A 23,065-nucleotide genomic window follows, 5' to 3' on the forward strand; every position below is an offset into this window, starting at 1 on the left:
CCAAATATTCAGAGAAAAATCTTAGTTGATCCTTAAACATGCAGTATTTTTCCATTCTGACAAACAGAATGTTTTGTATATTTCCAGATGTGTTTTTCTCCTAAACTGTGCACCTGACAACCAAAATAAGATGCCATCATCCTCCGTCTGAGTCAGCAAAGGTGCTTCCAGCCTTTGCCCTGAGGAGATAAGAACCCTCTTGGAATGTGTCCGTCATTAAAATAGTGCTGGAGGGAGTTTACCTGCCTATATTTTAATTACTGTTTTATTCACATTATTTAAATTATCGTTATTGAAGTCAACCCCAAATCCACTACCTAGCATTTAGTTTTCTTTTTCATTAGGATATATTTGTCTTTACATCAAAACAAAACAGTGCTTTTTAAAATTCATCATATTCACTAGAGTTATGGTGAAATCGATTCTTTTACACCACTGGTGCCAGAGGACAAGATAAACATGCCACATGGGCTAACATTTTAGCCTAAGTCAGCATAATAATTATCACATTATTAGAGAATTTTGCTGTGTTGATTAGCATATATCAGCATACAAATCAATTTCCATGTAAGAACCAAAACCGTTCTCCAAATTTCAGTAGATTTACGCAAACCTCCCTCCAACCCCACTCCTTTGTGCCAGGTGAAGCTGGGAAACTTAGGGACAAGAAAGAGTTTCATTTTTGCAGTATATCATTAGTCTGGAAAAGACAAATGTTTACTCTGGAAATGAGTTACTTTCACGCTTTAAATGTACAGCTTGAGGAGGACGATACTGCAAAAACAGGGAAGAGAAAGAAGCAGATAGCATATTTGGCAGTGTAAGAAGGATTCAGTATTAAAGATTAGGACTGGTAATGTGCCCAGTCCAGGGTAAAAGAAGCTAAGAAACCACTGGTTGGTTAATTGAGATGTGAAGAAAGAGTTCATTCTTTTACATGACTCCTTGAGAATAGTGGTTAATTATTAGAGGTCTTGGAAATTCATATTTTTCTCTGTTCTGAGAACATAGGTTCTATATGAGGGCATTTTTTCCTTCCCCAAGCTTCCATTCTTTCCATTTTCCTTACCTAAAATTTAGCCAGTTTCACTTTTATTTACCTGTAGTATTTAATTGATTTATCTTGTAAGGTTCCAGAAGACAAAAATTGCATCCTATTGATTTTATATTCCTCATGGTGCTGAACACTCAATATATTTGTTTCTATTCATTATTTGCTAAGAGCTATAAATATAATAAAGTGTCTGAAAATTTATTTTAAAATTTTCAGGGCATTTCCAAGTTGAAGAGGTGAATGGAAACTCCTCTGGCAGCAGGTGTCACCTCCCAGATTTGGCACATGCAAATAAGAAACACGTTTATTATGGAAAATCAATGCATTTTGACATAAGTAATGTCAAATTATATATTTAAATGGGTAATGCATCATATAAATAAAATTGTTATTCAAATGTGTGATAGTAGTTGCTTAAATGGTGAAAGATCATGACTTGGAGTCACACATTCTAAGACACATTTGGACCAAGACTGCATGTATTTTTTTTTTTTCAGTCTTGATCTTTAGCATGTGTCCTTTTATCTGTGAAAAATACCCTGTTTACTCTCACTTCTGCTATATGCTCTTGGTTGTGTGAAGCTAAGATGTCAGGAACTCTAAGCACTTAGAACAGAGACTGGCATTTCATAACCATTCAACATATCTTAGTGAACATAATTATGATAATGATGACTGTTATTACTTCGTCCAAATCATATTATTTTTTTCTTTTCTGCATATGGAGATTCTTGGTGGCTAGCATCTATTTCTGTATTTCTTAGTCCCACAATTCATGCATGTTTTTGTAAGTAAGAACATGTGTGAAGAGCAGAATGCAAAGCACGGTTAAATATCAATGCTCTAGTGAACCAAATGCATTCTCATACGCCTATGATAAATTCCATATACTAAAGCTGATAGATACATCAAATAGAGATAAAAAGCAAAAAATTTATTTTAGCAAGAATGTATTAAATTCTTCAAATGTATTTGGCATATGAATAAATAGAAAAGCAAATAATAATTCAAGATTTATATGGAACTTCACGTTTTTATCATTGAGCTTGGGGAATGATGATAACTATGGTGAAACAGAAATAAAGAATGGTGGTATTAATCCATTCACAAAAAAAATGAAACCATACATCAGAGACAAGTAGCCTCAAACAATTATTAATACAGGATTTTTAAATTATACATCTCAACAGTGAAAGTCACGCTACTTGACTTTTCAGTTGTTGGAAAAGCTCTAAAATTAGAAGTCAAACTTTTACAGTATGTATATATATGAATGAATTCAGAGTCAAACTTCCCCCATACCATCCTTCCTATATATGGCCCCTTAACATTAATTGATGGTTGTAGTTTGGAGGTGGTTAATGAGGAAGAATGTTTTTCTTATAGAACTGATTCACACAAACCATTTATAAAAGGCAATAATGCTTAAATGAGTGCCTACAGGCTGTGGTAATAATAACTCACATCTGAAATTTTGAACCAAATATTTGAGAGAGTGTAATTTGTAGTATAACTACTTTTCTTGAATCAGTCACTTCATTGTTTTGTTAAAGTGTTATGTCAAAGCTGTAAGTCAGAACTGCTACTAAACGGTTAAGTATCTAATTCCTCTAGTGTGCCTTTCTCATTTGTTTGCAAAGGTACATGAAATAGGCTTCTGCAGAAATGGTATATTAATGTATATTTGTAGTAATTCATAGTGTTGAGTTATGTGAAGTCATAAAATGGCATTCTTTCTCATTTATTAAAGGGCAGGTTTCACATCAGGAATGAAAAGAAATGACATTTTTATAAGAAGTAAACTTACATTGAGATAAATAGTCAAGAGCAAATAATACACATTCTTAGGTTATTTATATTTGTCATCATTACTTTCACTATCACTCATACTCAAGCCCTTTACCTGTTACCATTTATTACAAGACAAAAACAAAATGATTGTGACTATAAAAAAAAAATGAAATAGGTTAAGTTCAAATAAGAGCTACAATAGGAATCCTGTTGAAACATAGTTGTAGCTAAAGCTTGGAGCTTGATATAGAGGTTATGCAATTACTTAGATATTGAATGGCATGACGTTATAAAATGTAAAATCTAGACTGTGCTCTGGTCTGGAAAATTCAGATCTAACCAGTTATTGAACTAAATTGCCCATTATATGTTAGGTTATCCATTATAGGTTGAATCATTTATGCACATTAAATTATTCACTCCCAGGTTAAAATTGGAGCAGGAGTAGGAGTATTTTTGAGTATAGTATTCAAGTATCCTGAAATTAGTTATCACAAATTCTACAGATAATAACATACTTAAATGTACTTTACATTTTGCATCTTTAGTAATACACTGTGCCTTCTGCAGAAAAATCTTTTGCAGACCTAAGTCCCTGGTGAAGAGAAGTGGTAAGGTTGTCCAAAATCCAAATTACATCAATTTAAAGACACTGGAGACCAATAAAAGCTGTGGATTTGAGAGGCTATGATCTCAGAGGAAAAAGAATTACAAAGGACTCTGCCCAATATTCATTATTGCTTTTTCCTGTTAAAGCATTTGCTAATTCACAAGCAAAAGGTAAAGGGCTAAGGAACGGAACAGGGCTTCCTAGGGGGTTGAAGGGACTGAAATGTGGTATGGGGACATCAAGGAGAAGGGGTCCTGGTAAACACCCCAGGCAAGAACTGTGAATGTTGATACCAATTCTACTCAGCCAAAGAAGATCCCATGTCACATATGTTTAGATTTGTATTTGTGGTATATGTGTATACATACACATACACACATATTTATTTCAGAGGTGAACCAAAATTAAACCAGCTTTTACTAAGATGAAACTGCAATTCTAAACAAGCTCCATCTCTCACTGAATTGCATTAATATATTCTATCCCTTCTGTCTGCTTGAAGGAAGCAACTGGGAAATTCTCTTATGACAAAGAAAACAGTATCTAGAGACTACCTTCATAATTTTTTATACACAATAGGCAGACAGCATCCCATTAGACAATTGTCAGACATACCAAGGAAAGAGACCAAGTGTATCAAAGCCAGAAAACAAAAAAGATAATAGAAACAAACCCACAGTAGATATAGATATTGGAGTTATCAGACAAGGATATTAAAATAAACGTGATGAACATAGTCACATGGTTAGATAACAAGGTGGAGAACTTCAATAAAAAGCTGAAAATTAAAAATTAATCACATGGTAATTCTAAGTAACATACTGTGCAACTCTAGGTATACAGTCTATAGTGAGCATCACAGTAAATTCTATTCAAATTAGATAATACCATTATTTTTCCTAAAAATTTATAATTTTAAAATGTCTGGCCATTTATTTCTAAAAATTACTCCATTAATATATGAATCTCATAATTATGCTCAAATACAGGCTCTGGTTTTCATTCTCTATCTATAAAAGTGTTATTTTTAATATATGTGTTAGACCACTTGAAAATTTCAATTTTCCAATTGTGATAGAAAGGATTACTGTTAATAATTATATTACAGTCAAAAGGTTAGCAAAGAGAATGCTAAAATACTGAAATGACCTAAAGATATTATTTAAACTATGGGCAGCTTGTTTTTCTTTTTCATTTATATCTTTCAGCCTTGTTACAGCATTGAAGGAGTAAAAGTTAAACGGTAGTTACTTTACTTGTCTGAATTTATCTGAAACTTCAAAAAATTATATAGCAAGTAAAGAAAATGTCTTAAAAACATAAAATTATTTCACCACTTTTCACATAACAAGTCTGAAAACATATATATATAGTTTGTCTATATATATGGTATTTATATATGTTTTCAGACATATGTACACATATATAAATACTCTGCTTTTGTATCTTTGGTGTTTGTACAAATGTGAACACCAAAGATACAAAAATAATTCATTCACCACTGAAAATATTAAGACAGATGTAATAGCAGAGATTACATTAAAGATTATCCAAGGAGAGTGTAGATTTTATTCAATACGTGAGGCAGTTATTCATTTATATATTATCTTTTTTTAATTTTTTTTGAGATGGAGTCTCACTCTGTCACCCAGGCTGGAGTGCAGTGGCACAATCTCGGCTCACTGCGACCTCCGCCTCCCTGGTTCACACCATTATCCTGCCTCAGCCTCCCAAGTAGCTGAGACTACAGGTGCCCGCCACCACGCCTGGCTAATTTTTTGTATTTTTAGTGGAGACGGGGTTTCACTGTGTTAGCCAGGATGGTTTCGATCTCCTGACCTCGTGATCTGCCCGCCTCGGCCTCCCAAAGTGCTGGGATTACAGGTGTGAGCCACGGCGCCCGGCCTGTATGCTATCATGTTTTTATCATGGATTTAGGTACTGTGAAGTAATCATTTTACTATGTATATGTGTATTCAAAAAATCATGTTGTACACTTTATTATAGACCATAAAAAAGAAAAAAAAGACAAAATAACTGAATCCAATATATAATGTTTTTTTTTATATTTTTGCTTGATTATCATAAATTGAGGGAAAAAAAAAAGACTCTCTACAAAAACAGGCAAACAAAATCCTGAAATGGGTCAAAAGCTATGAGTTGGAAGCAAATATAAAAGCTGGGTTTGGCTTGGGGGTTAATCGCAGTATCAGCACTGGGACTGGAGCTCTTCTCTGGCCCTGCTACAAAGGAGGAGAGCTGCATGGGGGCTGGTTGAGGATGATGGGTCAGAATAAAAAAAGCCTTCTGTAAGCATGTACCCTCTAAGCATTTCCTCTCCTCTCCCACTCTAAGCATGTATAGACCCCTTTAACATTCCCTATCTCAGATACTTTTTGCTGGGTATAAAACAAAAGTTATTTTAAGTCAAGTTTCCTTCTGGGTTTTTTTTTGTTTTTTTTTGTTTGTTTGTTTTGTTTTTTTTTTTTTTAAGTTTAAAATCAAGAAAAACATAAGTCTAGGTGTCTTTAGTCACAGTAAAAAAAAGGAGGAGTGTTTTTAAGAGCAGTGAAAGGGAACCCCACCAAGCAATGTGGGCTAGTGGAACAGAACCGGGCACACAGTCAAATGAACTAAGAAGCAACATCCTGACTAGCCAAGAATTACAATGGCCTTTCATTATATTATGTGATACATTCACACATGGAGTACTGCTGACTGGCAGAGCAATGACCAGGTACCTTAGATAAGACCAAGATATCAGTCTGATCATTACTGAAGGTGTAAGATGGCTACATGTCAGCAATTTCATAGAACCTTTTCTATTAAACATGGATTAATGTGAAGTAATAATCTTAAAACTTAACACATACAGTTGATTTTGAAGCATTTATTCATATGATAATAAAGATTGGGTACTGAATAGACATGGGCATACTATATTGGACTGTGTATGTGTCAGCACACATGCATGTGTACAGGGATTGGTAGAGATGGTGGGAACAGAGACATTAAAAAGAAATAAGAACAAAAAAAGAAATAGGCAAACTCCTGGTCTTGAACATAAAAATCCTGTTATATGGACAGTGTTTGGAATGGGGCAGAGAAAGAGTGACATTATTATCAAGTGTTCTTGTGAAACATTTCAGTACTCCCCAGTTTGTAATCTCCATCCACACTTACCACTCTGAGAATAAATCAGCCACATCAATGAGGCAGCATTTGGTCTTTAATGTCAATGCCACATTTTCTAGTATTTCTATCTATATATACATATATAATGGAGATGATGAAATTCTTAATTTCTTAATCTTGAAAGATAAAAATTGAAAGAGGTCAGAATATAATATGAGTACCTTTATGAGCCAGACATTGTTCTGAAATTTTATTTATTTCACTTAATGAGTAGATAGCTGCTGGTTAAGTTATTGGGATAATTTTTTAACATTAAAAATGTGGTAAAGAATTAAGGCTGGAAGTATCAAATATGAAGTAATACAAAAAGCTGTATATTTTTCACTCCTTAAATTAATTCAATTTATGTTGTAGTACCTAGCTAATATGCATATAATGACTTTTTCTGGTCAATGTAAAGACTAATTTGTCTGAGAGATTAGTATTGATTGATGCAGAACTATGATCAATACAGGAATTTGAGGGTCAGTTATTTTTAAAATGTATAACATTATTGACTGCATAGAGGTTATAACTTACAAAACACAATATAGTAGAAAAACATACGTTTCAATAGAAATCATTTGCCATTTTAAAGTTACATTAATATAGGAAAAAAATAACTCTCAACTTAGTCATTTCAGAGACATTTTTAAAAGAATCTCTAGATTTTACCATGAACTTGTATCCTCAGAGCTTTCTGCACAGTGTGGGTGTTGGCAGGAGATCGACAGGGGCAGGGTGGGGAGAGGACTAGGGAACCATATTCCATCCTTTTCTTTACCATGACACTCACTGTGAACACATTTTCACTGTGGCCTGTATCTCCAGAGTGGTAAGAGGAGAAAACAGGAAACACAGAAATAGAAAAGTAGACAGGGTACTGGAATGTAACTCTTCAGAATAATTTGTTCCAAACTCAAAGGAGGTAATTTAAACCAGCAAAACATCAGGAGCACCTCCAACCATAGGTTCAGGAATTGCACAGAACCCCCAGGCATTAAGGGTTCCCATTTAGGCCCCTTCTGTGAGGGACAAGTGAGGTAACCACAAACCCTAGGACCTGACCAGGACATATGAGCCATTAAGTCTGTCGGAGATGGTTTCTTTCTGGAATGGGGTGTGTGCTTGCTGACGGCTCTTATTTTCTTCCAATGTGTAGGATTAGACATTCTGATCAGCAAAAGGTATTCCTGATCCCCTTTCCTATCTTCTGAAAATACTTCTGAAAATAGTTTGTCCGTTTAGATTCCAGTGTCCTGTGTTTGTGTTTTTATAGAATTTTCAAGCCAGTGTGCTAAGGGTCAGACAAAGGATAATCATGGGAAGGAAAGGGTATTAACTTTCATTTCTGCTTTATGTGAAAAATGATTGAGACTGGTACAATTTTCTGTAATTCTTAGACACAGATTAGGATTTGGCATCTGTTTAGTGAGCTATTATTATTGTAGAAATACTAAAATACGTACATTCATTGAGTGCATTCCATATTCCAGGCACTATGAGAAGCACTTTATGGATATATTAACTCACTGAATCCTATTTTCTACTCTGTGATGTATGTGATACTATTATTATTTATTTAATTTATTTATTTTTTGAGATGGAGTCTTGCTCTGTCACCTGGGTTGGAGTGCAGTGGCGCGATCTTGGCTCACTGCAACCTCCGCCTCCTGGGTTCAAGCGATTCTCCTGCCTCAGCCTCTTGAGTACCAGGTGCCCACCAGCACACCAGGCTATTTTTTTGCATTTTTAGTAGAGACGAGGTTTCACCATGTTAACCAGGCTGGTCTCAAACTCCTGACCTTGCGACCTGCCCACCTCAGCTTCCCAAAGTGCTGGGATTACAGGCATGAGCCACCACAACCAGCCCTATTACTATTTTTATGGATTAAAAAACTAAGTCGCAGAGTTTAAGAAACCTACCCAATATAAAGTAGCTAACAAATGACAAAAAGGAATTCACATCCACTCAGCCTGGCCTTCTGGTTCTATGTTTGTGGCTGCATGCCACACCTCCTTTATTGAGTTACTATTCTGTTGTTTGGTGCTTGCCTAAGTTTTTCTAGGTTATCAGTTGCTAGAAGACAAACAATTTGTGAGGTACATGGATGTGCTTTGGTCAAGAATTAGGCCAAGGCAGACATCCAGACCTGCATTACTCAGCGAGTTTAGGGTGCAGGCATATACTCCATTTGTTATATAACCTGTTTGTATAAGCTTATACTTGGCTCTGAGCCACTATTGTCTGTAGAAGGCATAACGGCCCTGCTGACACTGTACAGGATCTTGGGCATGGCTTGACATGGCGCTGGCACACAGAGAAAGAGAGAGAGAGAGAATCAGAGCTGTCTGTCTTGCAGATAGACAGAGGAGAGCTATTGCATGGCTCGTGCTGGTGCCCAGAGAGAGAAAGAGTTAAGCTGCTGACCCTGAAGGCAAGGGAGAGCCTGCTATGCAGCTGTTGGAAGGGCAGGAGCCGCAGACCCAGAGCAGACAGCTGAGATAAAGGTGGACAGTGTTAGAGAGTGAATGTGAGTAAGCTGCTGCTGATTAAAACTACATTTCACCTGCCTATGGTCCCCCGGAGTGTTCTTTCAGCTATCCACCATTCCCCTTGGACCTCAGCTGGGGCTGGAACCTGACAATTGGCATTGTCAGCAGGATGAGGTGAGTGGGTCTTCAGCCCCTGAGGGCTCCTCGGTTGGCTTTGTGGCCGCAGCATGGACTGTGGTACCCAGTGGCAGCCATGCTGCAAGGATGGGATCTGATGGAAACATGGGGGGCAGTGGATGGGTCTCCTGTGAGTATGAAGAGGGCACTGAAGTACCTGGAAAGGCACAGCACCAAGGAGGAACACACCTTTGCCAGCAGAGTCAGACAGGCATTTGTAACTGTGCTGCGGGAGGTGCATGCCCAGTCCCTGCAGGATGCAGGGCAGGGAGGAGGCTCCTCTGCTGCGAGCTCGCCCTGTGATCCATCAAAAGGCAGAACATGAGCAGCCAATGGGACCCCAGGGGAGAGCACAGGGTCCCCTCACAGTGGTGGAACACAGCTCTTACAGTGCTTATACCCCCACTGAGTTGCAGGAGTTAAGCAAGTAATGTCGGCTGTCATGTACAGACTTAGTGTAAGTCATGTGGGAAAAGGACATTGCGGGGCAACCCAGTCTCGCCCGAGTGTTCCAGTTCACAGATTGCCTGCTGCAGTTAGGCGGAAGTGTAAAGCCTTTTCTGTTTGGTAAGAGACTGACCAAGATGCCTGGCTTGGAGGGCACTGGACGACCAAAGGCCATATGTGGACTTGGCAATCTACTGGACTCTGAACCCGGATAAGTTTCTGGGCAGAGCTGCAGTTACTGATGGTCATGAAGACTGGTCAGTGAAAGTGAAACCTGTATCTTTGCATCTTGGCATCGGCTGCTTGGTTCTCCGCTCATGAATCGTGTATGTCTCTCCCATGCCTGAGGACATTCTAGCTGGGGATGTTTTGCACGGCTTCACAGCCATACCGTCTGTCACAGACTTGCTGGACTGCTTAACAATGGAACTGGGATTTCTTGTCCAGAGAACCAGGAATAGTTTGCCTTCATGGGAGGGTGACAGTGGACTTTCACAGTGTTTCTACAGGGCAATATGCATAGCCCCACTCTATCTCATAATCTTGTTGATGATGTTATGTTAACCTTTGATTCTCTTGCAGATTTAAAATTGGCAACGCCCCTTTTGCCTGGGATTAGGATGATAAGGTTGAGGCAGCCTTTTCCAATAGCCAAGCAGGCTATTCAGCAGGCACAAGCCCTGCGGGTAGTTAACCAGGGGCTCTCATTTAAACTTGATGTACATGCAACTACAGATAGTGCTGGCTAGAGCCTATGGCAGCGCATGGAGTGCTTGGAAGAACCAGTAGGCTTTTAGTCCCAGCTGTGGAAGAGAGCTGAGTTCTGGTGTTCATTAATAGAGAAGCAGTTAGTAACTGCATACACCGCCCTTCAGCCTTATAAGAACATGTCAGGATGGGTTACAGTCATCACCGTGCGGACGATTTACCCAATAGCAGGATGGGTGCCTTCGTGGGTAATAACCCCTGGACTGAAACAACACAGATCCACTTTAGTGAAGTGGGGTGCCTACTTGGAACAGAGGAGTACGCTGAGTACAACTCCCTTAGCAACAGAGGTACAAGAAGCCTTAGGATCCTAGTGCAAGGTAAGGCCATGGAGACTGAGGCACCCCTAGATGCTGAGCTTTCACCGTTAAGAAGTGCATCCCCCCATTCCTAATAGGGCATGGTATACAGATGGGTCTAGCCAAGGTACTACTGCTGCCTGGACTGGTGTCACAGTCCAGTCTAGTACGGACACTATGTGGTTTGAAACCAGGTATAGGCAAAGTAGCTAATGAACCGAATTCAGGGCAGTGTGAATGGTAACCACCAAGGAGGCAATGCCTATGGTAATCTGCACCTATAGCTGAGCAGTTTATCAAAGCCCATGTGTATGTATAAAGCCTGCATGCCCAAACCTGTCCATCGGGCCTGCATGCCCAGAGTGTATGTGTCAGGTTTATGTGTCTGAGGCCTATGTGCCAAAGCTGTGTACCGGGTCTGCATGCCCAAAGCTATGTATCAAACCTGTGTGTCCAAAACCTATGTCTCCCTCGGCCTAGTGGGTAGAGTGTAAGGCACATGGATGTGCTTTGGTCAAGAATTAGGCCAAGGCAGAGATCCAGGCTTGCATGACTCAGCAAGTTTAGGGTGCAGGCACATACTCCACTTGTTATATAATCTGTTTGTGTAAGCGCATTCTTGGCTCTGAGCCACTATTGTCTGTAGAAGGTATAACTGCCCTACTAACACTGTATGGGCTCCTGGGCATGACTTGACATGGTGATGGCACCCAGAGAAAGAGAGAGAACCAGAGCTGTCCATCTGCAAGACAGAGGGGAGCCATGGCAGGGCTCGTGCTGGTGCCCAGAGAGAGAAAGAGTTAAGCTGCTGACCCTGAAGGCAAGGGAGAGCCGGCCATGCTGTTGCAGGCATGGGGGCAGCAGGAGCCACAGAGCTGGAGCAGACAGCGGAGATAAAGGTGAACAATGTGAGAGAGTTAATGTGAGTAGGCTGTTGATGAGAGAGCTGCTGAATAAAACTACATTTCACCTGCCTATGGCCCCCAAGTGTTCTTTCAGCTATCTGCCATTCATCCACCCACTCCCCTTGGACCTCAGCTGGGGCTGGAACCTGATACAATTGAAAAACAAATAAAAGGGAGATCCCATAGATTTAACTGAGGAGAAAGGAAAAGAGTGACATAATTTTAAGAAGAGGTTTTTAATGTATAATGTAGTACAAATCAATAATTTTCCAGAAATAGGATTATCTAGGCCAGCCTTCCCAAATGCCAGTTGAATTTTCTGAACCTTTCTCTCAATGTCCACAAGGCAAGTAGCAAATGGGAGATATTATTAGATACTGCCAATTAAATAAGAGTTAAAATGTGTTCATTTTTATATAAATAATTGAACAAAAATTGGAAATTCACAGAATTGTGAACCAGATGAATACAAACTATGAATCTATGATTAAGATACTCAGAACTGTCTGTCTTTCATGAGTCAATTTTGGAAGTGTTTTCTGTAGAAGAGTGACTCAGGGAGAAAATAGCAGTACAGAGAATAGAGCAAATACCCACTATGAGGCATAAGTTGAGGAAAAGTAGGTCATGCTTTCATACTTAGCTTAGCAATCTAAGGAAAGTATATATAGAAATCTACAAAGTATGCATCTGATAATCTATTAAATAATTTCTTCTGCCATTTCATAGGAGGGAGCTTTCACTTTTCAGGCTAACCCTTTTTCTTTTATATATATATGTGTTTTTAAAAAACCCATCACCCACTCCTCTCATGAGTAAAATACTTAAATGTTGAACATATCTTATTAGCATTTGATTTATATATCACAAATATGTGTCTTTTGTTGAATTATCACTGTTGGTCTGGTAGGTTTGTCTTATTACTTGCCACATATTTAAAAGGCCCTCTTCAATTAGATCACGTTAAGCTCAAAACAGGAAAAATGACATTGAGGAGTCTGGGGATGTCACTCCTTCAGTAAATGAATTTGGCATAAAAATGAGATGACAGAGGGATTCTTTACAAATCTCAATATTTGAAGAAAAAGTATGTTCTGGGTTGCTTCTGCTATAAGAGATTAAAATGGGAAAGTGAAGTTCTGAACAAGGATTTATTATGGAAGGCAGGAATCATGAGATGACCTCTATACCTCTCAGTCACTATGAATAAAGGTTTAAAGCAGAGTTTTTCAAAGAATGAAGGGATGGGGAAGCATTATCTTTCAACACCAAATCAATGAAGAAGAGCTGTGAGGAGTGAGGGGAATCTCCTGGGCGGGTGTTAGAATTTAACCTGGAGAATACACAGAAACTAGGCACGTGGCTATCTTTCTCATGAAAAGCACAGGAGAGACTATCCCCACATGGGGATCTGCAGGTACTCAGAGTTTTAAGGAACAAGAATGCACCAGAATTTTTCACGACCAGGTGCAAGTCACATGAAGGAGCAAGTATGGGGTTACATAAGTTCCTTTCCATGAAAACCACGGGAGGAGGTGTGAAGACCTCAGCAAAAGAAGCAATAACTTACCAGTCAGAATGAAGATCCAGCAGGGAACTGCAGGTGAGAGATCCTCAGCGACTGGTGTTTCTGGAATAACCAGGGAGAACACTCTACAAGAAATACATATGAGGATAGACAGCTTTAACTCCTGCCAGATACAGCAAACCCAGGGGCAGTACCAGCTATCCTTTCAGCAAAAGCATTCCTCTTCTCCCTCTCTTCTGCTCTAACCCCTGTGCTGGCAAGAACAGAGGAGTGAGATAGGGAAGGAGAAAAGAAATGAATCACTTTCGTTTCTCCAACCGTAGGCATTCCGTCTATGCAGCAGGCCCAAACTCATGAAGCAGAGAGCCCTCAACTTCAAATTGGGCTCAGAGTTTTTATTGTTATGTGAAATTTGAAAATATAATCATTAAAATAAAACTTGTTTGGCCAAAGGATTAAGAGGCTTGCTTTAGTTTAAGATCAGGAGAAGAACTAGGATATTGATTAAATGTATACAACAGGGAAAACAAAAATAAGTTATAATACTATTATTAGTATATCCTAGATCACACTTGTTCTTACATTTAAAACTTACGTTTCAACAGATAAAACTAAAGAAGGTGAGTAGAAATTTTAAGACAATAGATTTTGGCTTCTGAATAGATATTACTAGGATATTATAGCTTTGTGATCCTGGTTTTCAGGTGAAACACAGGATCAGGACTAGCCAGATTCCTTTACACCCCTACTCCAGTCACCAACCAAATCCATCTCAAATAATTCCAGATCACCTGTCCCTCTTTACAAATCACCGTATGTGCCTAGAATTTGTCAGTTTCTTTTAAAACATTTTATTGAGAATAATGACATAACTGGATTTTAGCTGCACTTCACTCAGTATGTACTTACCTGCATCTACTATTCTAATAAACATTTGAATAATTTCCTTTTTGGTATTATAGGTGTGTATATTCTTCCCCGAACTTAGGTTTCTGACATAACTCATACCGGTTATCCATACAACAGCCTTTTCAATTCTCCGCATAGGATCTTAATGACTGTCTGATCTCATTTCTATCCATATGAAAGAGGAGTATGCTCTTTATTCAAAGTAAACATTAAGATAGACTGATAGACTGAGTCCAAGACTTCATTCTTTTCCACAGTAATAAATAGATCCCAGTCCAAAGATTTTTTTTTTTTTAAATCTAATAAGCTGTTCTAGGTTGATGGAAAAATTGAGTGGAAAGTTCAGAGTTCCCATTACTCCCTCAACTTCACTCCCTCTACTTCTCTATCATAGTCTCCTATGTATTAGTATGGTACATCTTGCATTACTGGTGCATTTATTACAACTAATGAGCCAATACTGAGACCATGTTATTAACTGAAGTTCACTCATTTTGTTTTACAGTTCTATGGGTTTGTACAAATCCAGAATGTCATGTATCCACCATGAAAGTATCATACAGAATAGTTTCACTGTCGTAAAATATCACCTGTGCTTTTCCATTCATCCTGCCCCTTTCAACTTCCTAGCAACCACGGCTCTTTTTACTATAAGTTTTGCCATTTGCACAATGTCATATTGTTGTATATGTATGGCTACATACAATACGCAGCCTTTTCAGACAGGCTTCCTTCACTTGGCAACATGCATTAAAGATTACTTCATAAAAACTGTACTAAGAAAATGATAGACTAAAAATAGTTTTTATTTCAATAAGCACCACATTAAAAAGCTCAAAATAGAAACCATGGCTAATTGTCAGAAAACAATTCAAAACTATTCTTCTAAAGAAAAAAGTCTAATAATAAGAATAAGCAGGAAATAAAAGACTGATTTAGATGATACATACATTATATTAAACTTTATTTTATAATAAACTAGCAAATTATTTAAGTCAGATTCAAAGTAGTATGTGCTAATTTAGACTGAAGATGTCAAGATTCAGAAAGATTGTAATGAATGTCTTTTGAATCAGGTATGAAAATGATGGACTCATTTATCATAAAAAGGAAGAATTAGCAATAAAAATCTCCTGAAAGTTAAGAAAATGAAAAGACAAACCACAGATTGGGAAAAAATATTTGCCAAACACATATCTGAAAAAAGAACAGATATCCAAAATATCAAAGAACTCTTAAAATTCAACAATAAGAAAAAAACCCATTTAAACAGTAGGCAGGAAATCTGAACAGACACTTAAACAAAGAAGATATACAGATGGAAAATAAGCATTTAGAAAGATGCTCAACATCATATGTCATTAAGGAGGTGTAAATAAAACAATGAGATGCTACTACACACCTATTAGAATGACCAAAATACAAAACAGTTACAACACCAAATGCTGGCGAGGATATGGTACAACAGGAGCTCCCACTCATTGCTGATGGTGATGCAAAATGTTACAGTCACTGTCGAAGAGAGTTTGGCAGTGTCTTATAAAACCAAACATATTCTGTGGGATCATATGGTCAATAATGCTTGTTGGTATTTGCCCAAAGGAGTTAAAACTTATGTCCACATAGTAAGATTTGTTATTACCGAAACTTGGAAGCAACCAAGGTGTTATTTAATAAATGAACGAACAAACAAACTGTGGTACTTTCATGCAATAAAATATCATTTAGCAAGAAAAAGAAATGAACTGTCAAGCCATAAAAAGACATGGAGAAAGTGAAAGACGCCAATATGAAAAAGCCACATAGTATATAATTTCAACTCTATGAGATTGTGGAAAAGGCACAACCATAGAGACAGTACAAAGAACAGAGGCCACCAGGATCTCAGGAGAAGGAAGGGAGGAAGGAATTAATAGGTAGAGCATGTGGGATTTTTAAGGCAGTGAAACCATTCTGTATTATACTGTAATTGTCAATATATGCCATCATACATTTGTCCAAACCCATAGAATGTAAAACAGAGTGAAAGCTAATGTAAACTATGGGATTTAGTTAATAAAAATGTGTCAGTATTCATTTATCAATTATTAAAAATGTACCACACTAATGCAAGATGTTTATAACAGGGGAAACTGTGCAAGGGAAAGGGGGATATAAGGAATTCTCTCCGTATTCTGTAAACCTAAATTGCTCCAGAAATACAGTCTATTATTTTTCTTCAATCTCTTGAAAAGCATACAGCTAAAATTTGTTTAAGAAGATAGTACTAATAATGAAAGAAGGTGGTGGGGGGAGAGAGAAAAAGAGGAAATTACTGGTATTTTAGAAAGGATGATGAGAATGAGTGGAAATATTTACAACGTGGTCATATGCACCCACAGATGGATGTTTCTGGAGACGTGGTGGTACACTGTGCCACTGCAGAGAGAGTTCCAAGACTCATGGTGAAGAAGCTTCCATGAGGGATAGTTTGGGCTCTTAGTCAAGTCACAATCAGTCTTTAAGGATACTTTCTCTTTATGTCTAGCTAAAAAAAATTATAGAAATTCCCTAATATTTGAGTATTTATTTTCTAAACCCCTAAATTTATAAGATAGGACAGAAAAAAACAAAACTCATCACTGCCCAAAAATATTCAGAAGTGAATTGACCACTCATAAAACCTGTTACTAGGTTTTTCCCATTAATATAAGCTACCCACCTTCACTGCTCAATTTCTTTACTGTTAAATCCCTCATGATTGCCAACTGGAGCACTGAAGATATCATGTGAATGAAATTCAAATCAAGTACAGAGTGAAATAGAAAATGTAGTGAACCACTAAAAATAATACTGGAAGATAGAATTAGAAACTCATAGACAAATGGAAATGCATCAGAGTCAAATAAATTAAAAACTAAAGAAAAGAATAACATACCTAGCTAAGCTTCAGAAAAGATCAATTTAAATATTAAAGCATTAATAAAGATCTCTGATAAAAATGGGTAGTACCTCATGTCAGATGTTTTTAAAAGGAATTATCTTAGAGACTATGCTATAGGACTTAAACATAAAGTGAAAGGAGCAGATCATACTGTCCTATCATTTTGTTTGGGGAAATTATAGAAAATAACCTAAACTGTAAATAATAAAAAATAAATAACTCCATAAATTTTATTTTTCTTTCCTTACAACTCTTACTTTAGTTTCAAGAGGTACACATGCAGCTCTGTTACATGGATAAATTGCATGTTGTGAAGGTTCAGTGTACAGACAATTTTGTCACCCAGGTAATCAGCATAACACCCAATAGGTAGTTTTCCAATCCTCACCTTCCTTCCACACTCCACCTTTAAGTGGGCCCCAATGTCCATCGTTCTTTTCTTTGCAACCATGTGTACTCAGTGTTTAGCTCCCACTTATAAGTAAAATATGTTGTATTTTGTTTTCTGTTCCTGCATTAATTTTTATAGTATTATGTCCTCCAGTTTCATCCATGTTTCTGCAAAGGCCATGAACACGTTTTTGTTGATAGTTAAGTAGTAGTCCATGTTGTATATGTACCACATTTATTTTATTCAGTCCACTGTTGATGGGCACCTCGGTTGACTCCATGTCTTTGCTATTGAGAATAGTGCTGCAATGCACATACCTGTGCCTTTGTCTTTATGGTAGAACAAATTGTATTACTTTGGGTATATACTCAGTGCTACAGTTTGACTCTGTGTTCTCAATCAAATCTCATGTTGAATTGTAATCCCCAGTATTGGGGGATGGACCTGGTAGGAGGTGATTGAATTATGGGAGAGGTTTTCCCCCTTGCTGTTCTCATGATAGTTGAGTTCTCACAAGATCTGGTTGTTTAAAAGTGTGTAGCATTTCCCCCTTTGCTCTGTTCCTCCCGCTCTGCCATGTGAAGAAGTTATTTATTTCCCCTTCATCTTTCTGCGGTGATTAGAAGTTTCCTGAGGCCTCACCAACCATGCTTCTTGTACATCCTGTGGAACTGTGAGTCAATTAAATCTCCTTTCTTCATAAATTACCCAGTCTTAGGTAGTTCTTTATAGCAACGCAAAAATGGACTAATATAGAAAATCATAGCAGAAGTGGGGTATTACTATAAAGGTACCTGAAAATGTGGAAGGGACTTTCGACTGATGAGTGATAGTGAACATTTTTCACATGCATATTTGTTGCAAGTATGATTTCTTTTCAGAATTGTGTGTTCATGCCATCCACCCATTTTTAATGGGATTGTTTTTTGCTTGTTGATTTGTTTGAACTCCTTATAGATTCTGGATATTAAATTTTGTTGAATGCACAGTTGACAAATATTGTCTTCCATTCTACAGGGTGCCGGTTTACTCTGTTATTAGTTTCTTTTTTGTATAGAAGTTCTTTTTTTTAAAATTTATTTATTATTATTATACTTTAAGTTGTAGGGTACATGTGCATAACGTGCAGGTTTGTTACATATGTATACTTGTGCCATGTTGGTGTGCTGCACCCATCAACTCGTCATTTACATCAGGTATAACTCCCAATGCAATCCCCATGATAGGCCCCAGTGTGTGATGTTCCACTTCCTGAGTCCAAGTGATCTCATTGTTCAGTTCCCACCTATGAGTGAGAACATGCAGTGTTTGATTTTCTGTTCTTGTGATAGTTTGCTAAGAATGATGGTTTCCAGCTGCATCCATGTCCCTACAAAGGACACAAACTCATCCTTTTTGATGGCTGCATAGTATTCCATGGTGTATATGTGCCACATTTTCTTAATCCAATCTGTCACTGATGGACATTTGGGTTGATTCCAAGTCTTTGCTATTGTGAATAGTGCTGCAATAAGCATATGTGTGCATGTGTCTTTATAGCAGCATGATTTATAATCATTTGGGTATATACCCAGTAATGGGATGGCTGGGTCATATGGTACATCTAGTTCTAGATCCTTGAGGAATCGCCATATTGTTTTCCATAATGGTTGAACTAGTTTACAATCCCACCAACAGTGTAAAAGTGTTTCTATTTCTCCACATGCTCTCCAGCACCTGTAGTTTCCTGACTTTTGAATGATCGCCATTCTAACTGGTGTAAGATGGTATCTCATTGTGGTTTTGATTTGCATTTCTCTGATGGCCAGTGATGATGAGCATTTTTTCATGTGTCTGTTGGCTGTATGAATATCTTCTTTTGAGAAATGTCTGTTCATATCCTTTGCCCACTTTTTGATGGGGTTGTTTGTTTTTTTCTTGTAAATTTGTTTGAGTTCTTTGTAGGTTCTGGATATTAGCCCTTTGTCAGATGAGTAGATTGCAAAAATGTTCTCCCATTCTGTAGGTTGCCTGTTCACTCTGATGGTAGTTTCTTTTGCTGTGCAGAAGCTCTTTAGTTTAATGAGATCCCATTTGTCAATTTTGGCTTTTGCTGCCGTTGCTTTTGGTGTTTTAGACATGAAGTCTTTGCCCATGCCTATGTCCTGAATGGTACTACCTAGGTTTTCCTCTAGGATTTTTATGGTATTAGGTCTAACATTTAAGTCTCTAATACATCTTGAATTAATTTTCGTATAAGGAGTAAGGAAAGGATCCAGTTTCAGCTTTCAACTTATGGCTAGCCAATTTTCCCAGCACCATTTATTAAATAGGGAATCCTTTTCCCATTTCTTGTTTCTCTCAGGTTTGTCAAAGATCAGATGGCTGTAGATGTGTGGTATTATTTCTGAGGACTCTGTTCTGTTCCATTGGTCTATATCTCTGTTTTGGTACCAGTACCATGCTGTTTTGGTTACTGTAGCCTTGTAGTAGAGTTTGAGGTCAGGTAGCGTGATGTGTCCAGCTTTGTTCTTTTGACTTAGGATTGTCTTGGCAATGTGGGGTCTTTTTTGGTTCCATATTAACTTTAAAGCAGTTTTTTCCAATTCTGTGAAGAAACTCATTGGTAGCTTGATGGGGATGGCATTGAATCTATAAATTACCTTGGGCACTATGGCCATTTTCACGATATTGATTCTTCCTATCCATGAGCATGGTATGTTCTTCCATTTGTTTGTGTCCTCTTTGATTTCACTGAGCAGTGGTTTGTAGTTCTCCTTGAAGAGGTCCTTTACATCCCTTGTCAGTTGGATTCCTAGGTATTTTATTCTCTTTGAAGCAATTGTGAATGGAAGTTCATTCCTGATTTGGCTCTCTGTTTGTCTGTTACTGGTGTATAAGAATGCTTGTGATTTTTGCACATTAATTTTGTATCCTGAGACTTTGCTGAAGTTGCTTATCAGCTTAAGGAGATTTTGGGCTGAGACAATGGGGTTTTCTAAATATACAATCATGTCATCTGCAAACAGGGACAATTTGACTTCTTCTTTTCCTAACTGAATACCCTTGATTTCTTTCTCTTGCCTGATTGCCCTAGCCAGAACTTCCAACACTATGTTGAATAGGAGTGGTGAGAGAGGGCATCCCTGTCTTGTGCCAGTTTTCAAAGGGAATTTTTCCAGTTTTTGCCCATTCAGTATGATATTGGCTTTGGGTTTGTCATAAATAGCTCTTATTATTTTGAGGTACGTTCCATCAATACCGAATTTATTGAGCGTTTTTAGCATGAAGGGCTGTTGAATTTTGTCAAAAGCCTTTTCTGCATCTATTGAGATAATCATGTGGTTCTTGTCTTTGGTTCTGTTTATATGCTGGATTATGTTTATTGATTTGCGAATGTTGAACCAGCCTTGCATCCCAGGGATGAAGCCCACTTGATCATGGTGGATAAGCTTTTTGATGTGTTGCTGAATCCGGTTTGCCAGTATTTTATTGAGGATTTTTGCATCGATGTTCATCAGGGATATTGGTCTAAAATTCTCTTTTTTTGTTGTGTCTCTGCCAGGCTTTGGTATCAGGATGATGTTGGCCTCATAAAATGAGTTAGGGAGGATTCCCTCTTTTTCTATTGATTGGAATAGTTTCAGAAGGAATGGTACCAACTCCTCCTTGTACCTCTGGTAGAATTCAGCTGTGAATCCATCTGGGTCTGGACTTTTTTTGGTTGGTAGGCTATTAATTATTGCCTCAATTTCAGAGCCTGCTATTGGTCTATTCAGGGATTCAATTTCTTCCTGGTTTAGTCTTGGAAGAGTGTAAGTGCCCAGGAAATTATCCATTTCTTCTAGATTTTCCAGTTTATTTGCGTAGAGGTGTTTGTAGTATTCTCTGATGGTAGTTTGTATTTCTGTGGGGTCGGTGGTGATATCCCCTTTATCATTTTTAATTGCGTCAATTTGATTCTTCTCTCTTTTCTTCTTTATTAGTCTTGCTAGTGGTCTGTCAATTTTGTTGATCTTTTCAAAAAACCAACTCCTGGATTCATTGATTTCTTGGAGAGTTTTTTGTGTCTCTATCTCCTTCAGTTCTGCTCTGATCTTAGTTATTTCTTGCCTTCTGCTAGCTTTCGAATGTGTTTGCTCTTGCTTCTCTAGTTCTTTTAATTGCGATGTTAGAGTGTCAATTTTAGATCTTTCCTGCTTTCTCTTGTGGGCATTTAGTGCTACAAATTTCCCTCTACACACTGCTTTAAATGTGTCCCAGAGATTCTGGTATGTTGTATCTTTGTTCTCATTGGTTTCAAAGAACATCTTTATTTCTGCCTTCATTTCGTTATGTACCCAGTAGTCATTCAGGAGCAGGTTGTTCAGTTTCCATGTAGTTGAGCGGTTTTGATTGAGTTTCTTAGTCCTGAGTTCTAGCTTGATTGCACTGTTGTCTGAGAGACAGTTTGTTATAAATTCTGTTCTTGTACATTTGCTGAGGAGTGCTTTACTACCAATTACATGGTCAATTTTGGAGTAAGTACGATGTGGTGCTGAGAAGAATGTATATTCTGTTGATTTGGGGTGGAGAGTTCTATAGATGTCTATTAGGTCTGCTTGCTGCAGAGATGAGTTCAATTCCTGGATATCCTTGTTAACTTTCTGTCTCGTTGATCTGTCTAATGTTGACAGTGGAGTGTTGAAGTCTCCCATTATTATTGTATGGGAGTCTAAGTCTCTTTGTAAGTCTCTAAGGACTTGCTTTATGAATCTGGGTGCTCCTGTATTGGGTGCATATATATTTAGGATAGTTAGCTCTTCCTGTTGAATTGATCCCTTTACCATTATGTAATGGCCTTCTTTGTCTCTTTTGATCTTTGATGGTTTAAAGTCTGTTTTATCAGAGACTAGTATTGCAACCCCCGCTTTTTTTTGTTCTCCATTTGCTTGGTAAATCTTCCTCCATCCCTTTATTTTGAGCCTATGTATGTCTCTGCGTGTGAGATGGGTCTCCTGAACACAGCAGACCGATGGGTCTTGACTCTTTATCCAGTTTGCCAGTCTGTGTCTTTTAATTGGAGCATTTAGTCCATTTACATTTAAGGTTAAGATTGTTATGTGTGAACTTGATCCTGCCATTATGATATTAACTGGTTATTTTGCTCGTTAGTTGATGCAGTTTCTTCCTAGCATCGATGGTCTTTACATTTTGGCATGTTTTTGCAATGGCTGGTACCGGTTGTTCCTTTCCATGTTTAGTGCTTCCTTCAGGGTCTCTTGTAAGGCAGGCCTAGTGGTGACAAAATCTCTAAGCATTTGCTTATCTGTAAAGGATTTTATTTCTCCTTCACTTATGAAACTTAGTTTGGCTGGATATGAAATTCTGGGTTTAAAATTCTTTTCTTTAAGAATGTTGAATATTGGCCCCCACTCTCTTCTGGCTTGTAGAGTTTCTGCCGAGAGATCTGCTGTTAGTCTGATGGGCTTCCCTTTGTGGGTAACCCGACCTTTCTCTCTGGCTGCCCTTAAGATTTTTTCCTTCATTTCAACTTTGGTGAATCTGGCAATTATGTGTCTTTGAGTTGCTCTTCTCGAGGAGTATCTTTGTGGCGTTCTCTGTATTTCCTGGA

The 23,065-nt window shown here is 37.9% G+C and overlaps 1 long non-coding RNA gene across 1 annotated transcript in view; it reads right to left on the bottom strand.

Annotated features, from left to right (window-relative positions):
- Window positions 1-23,065, bottom strand: part of LOC139362809 (uncharacterized) — a 229,864-nt gene that overhangs the window by 193,012 nt on the left and 13,787 nt on the right. Inside the window, exon 2 of the long non-coding RNA XR_011622188.1 lies at window positions 13,292-13,374. This is a non-coding gene — a long non-coding RNA (uncharacterized lncRNA). The remainder of the gene's footprint in view (window positions 1-13,291; window positions 13,375-23,065) is intronic.

This window comes from Macaca nemestrina, chromosome 4 (assembly GCF_043159975.1).
Source record: "Macaca nemestrina isolate mMacNem1 chromosome 4, mMacNem.hap1, whole genome shotgun sequence".
Taxonomy (NCBI): Eukaryota; Metazoa; Chordata; class Mammalia; order Primates; family Cercopithecidae; genus Macaca; species Macaca nemestrina.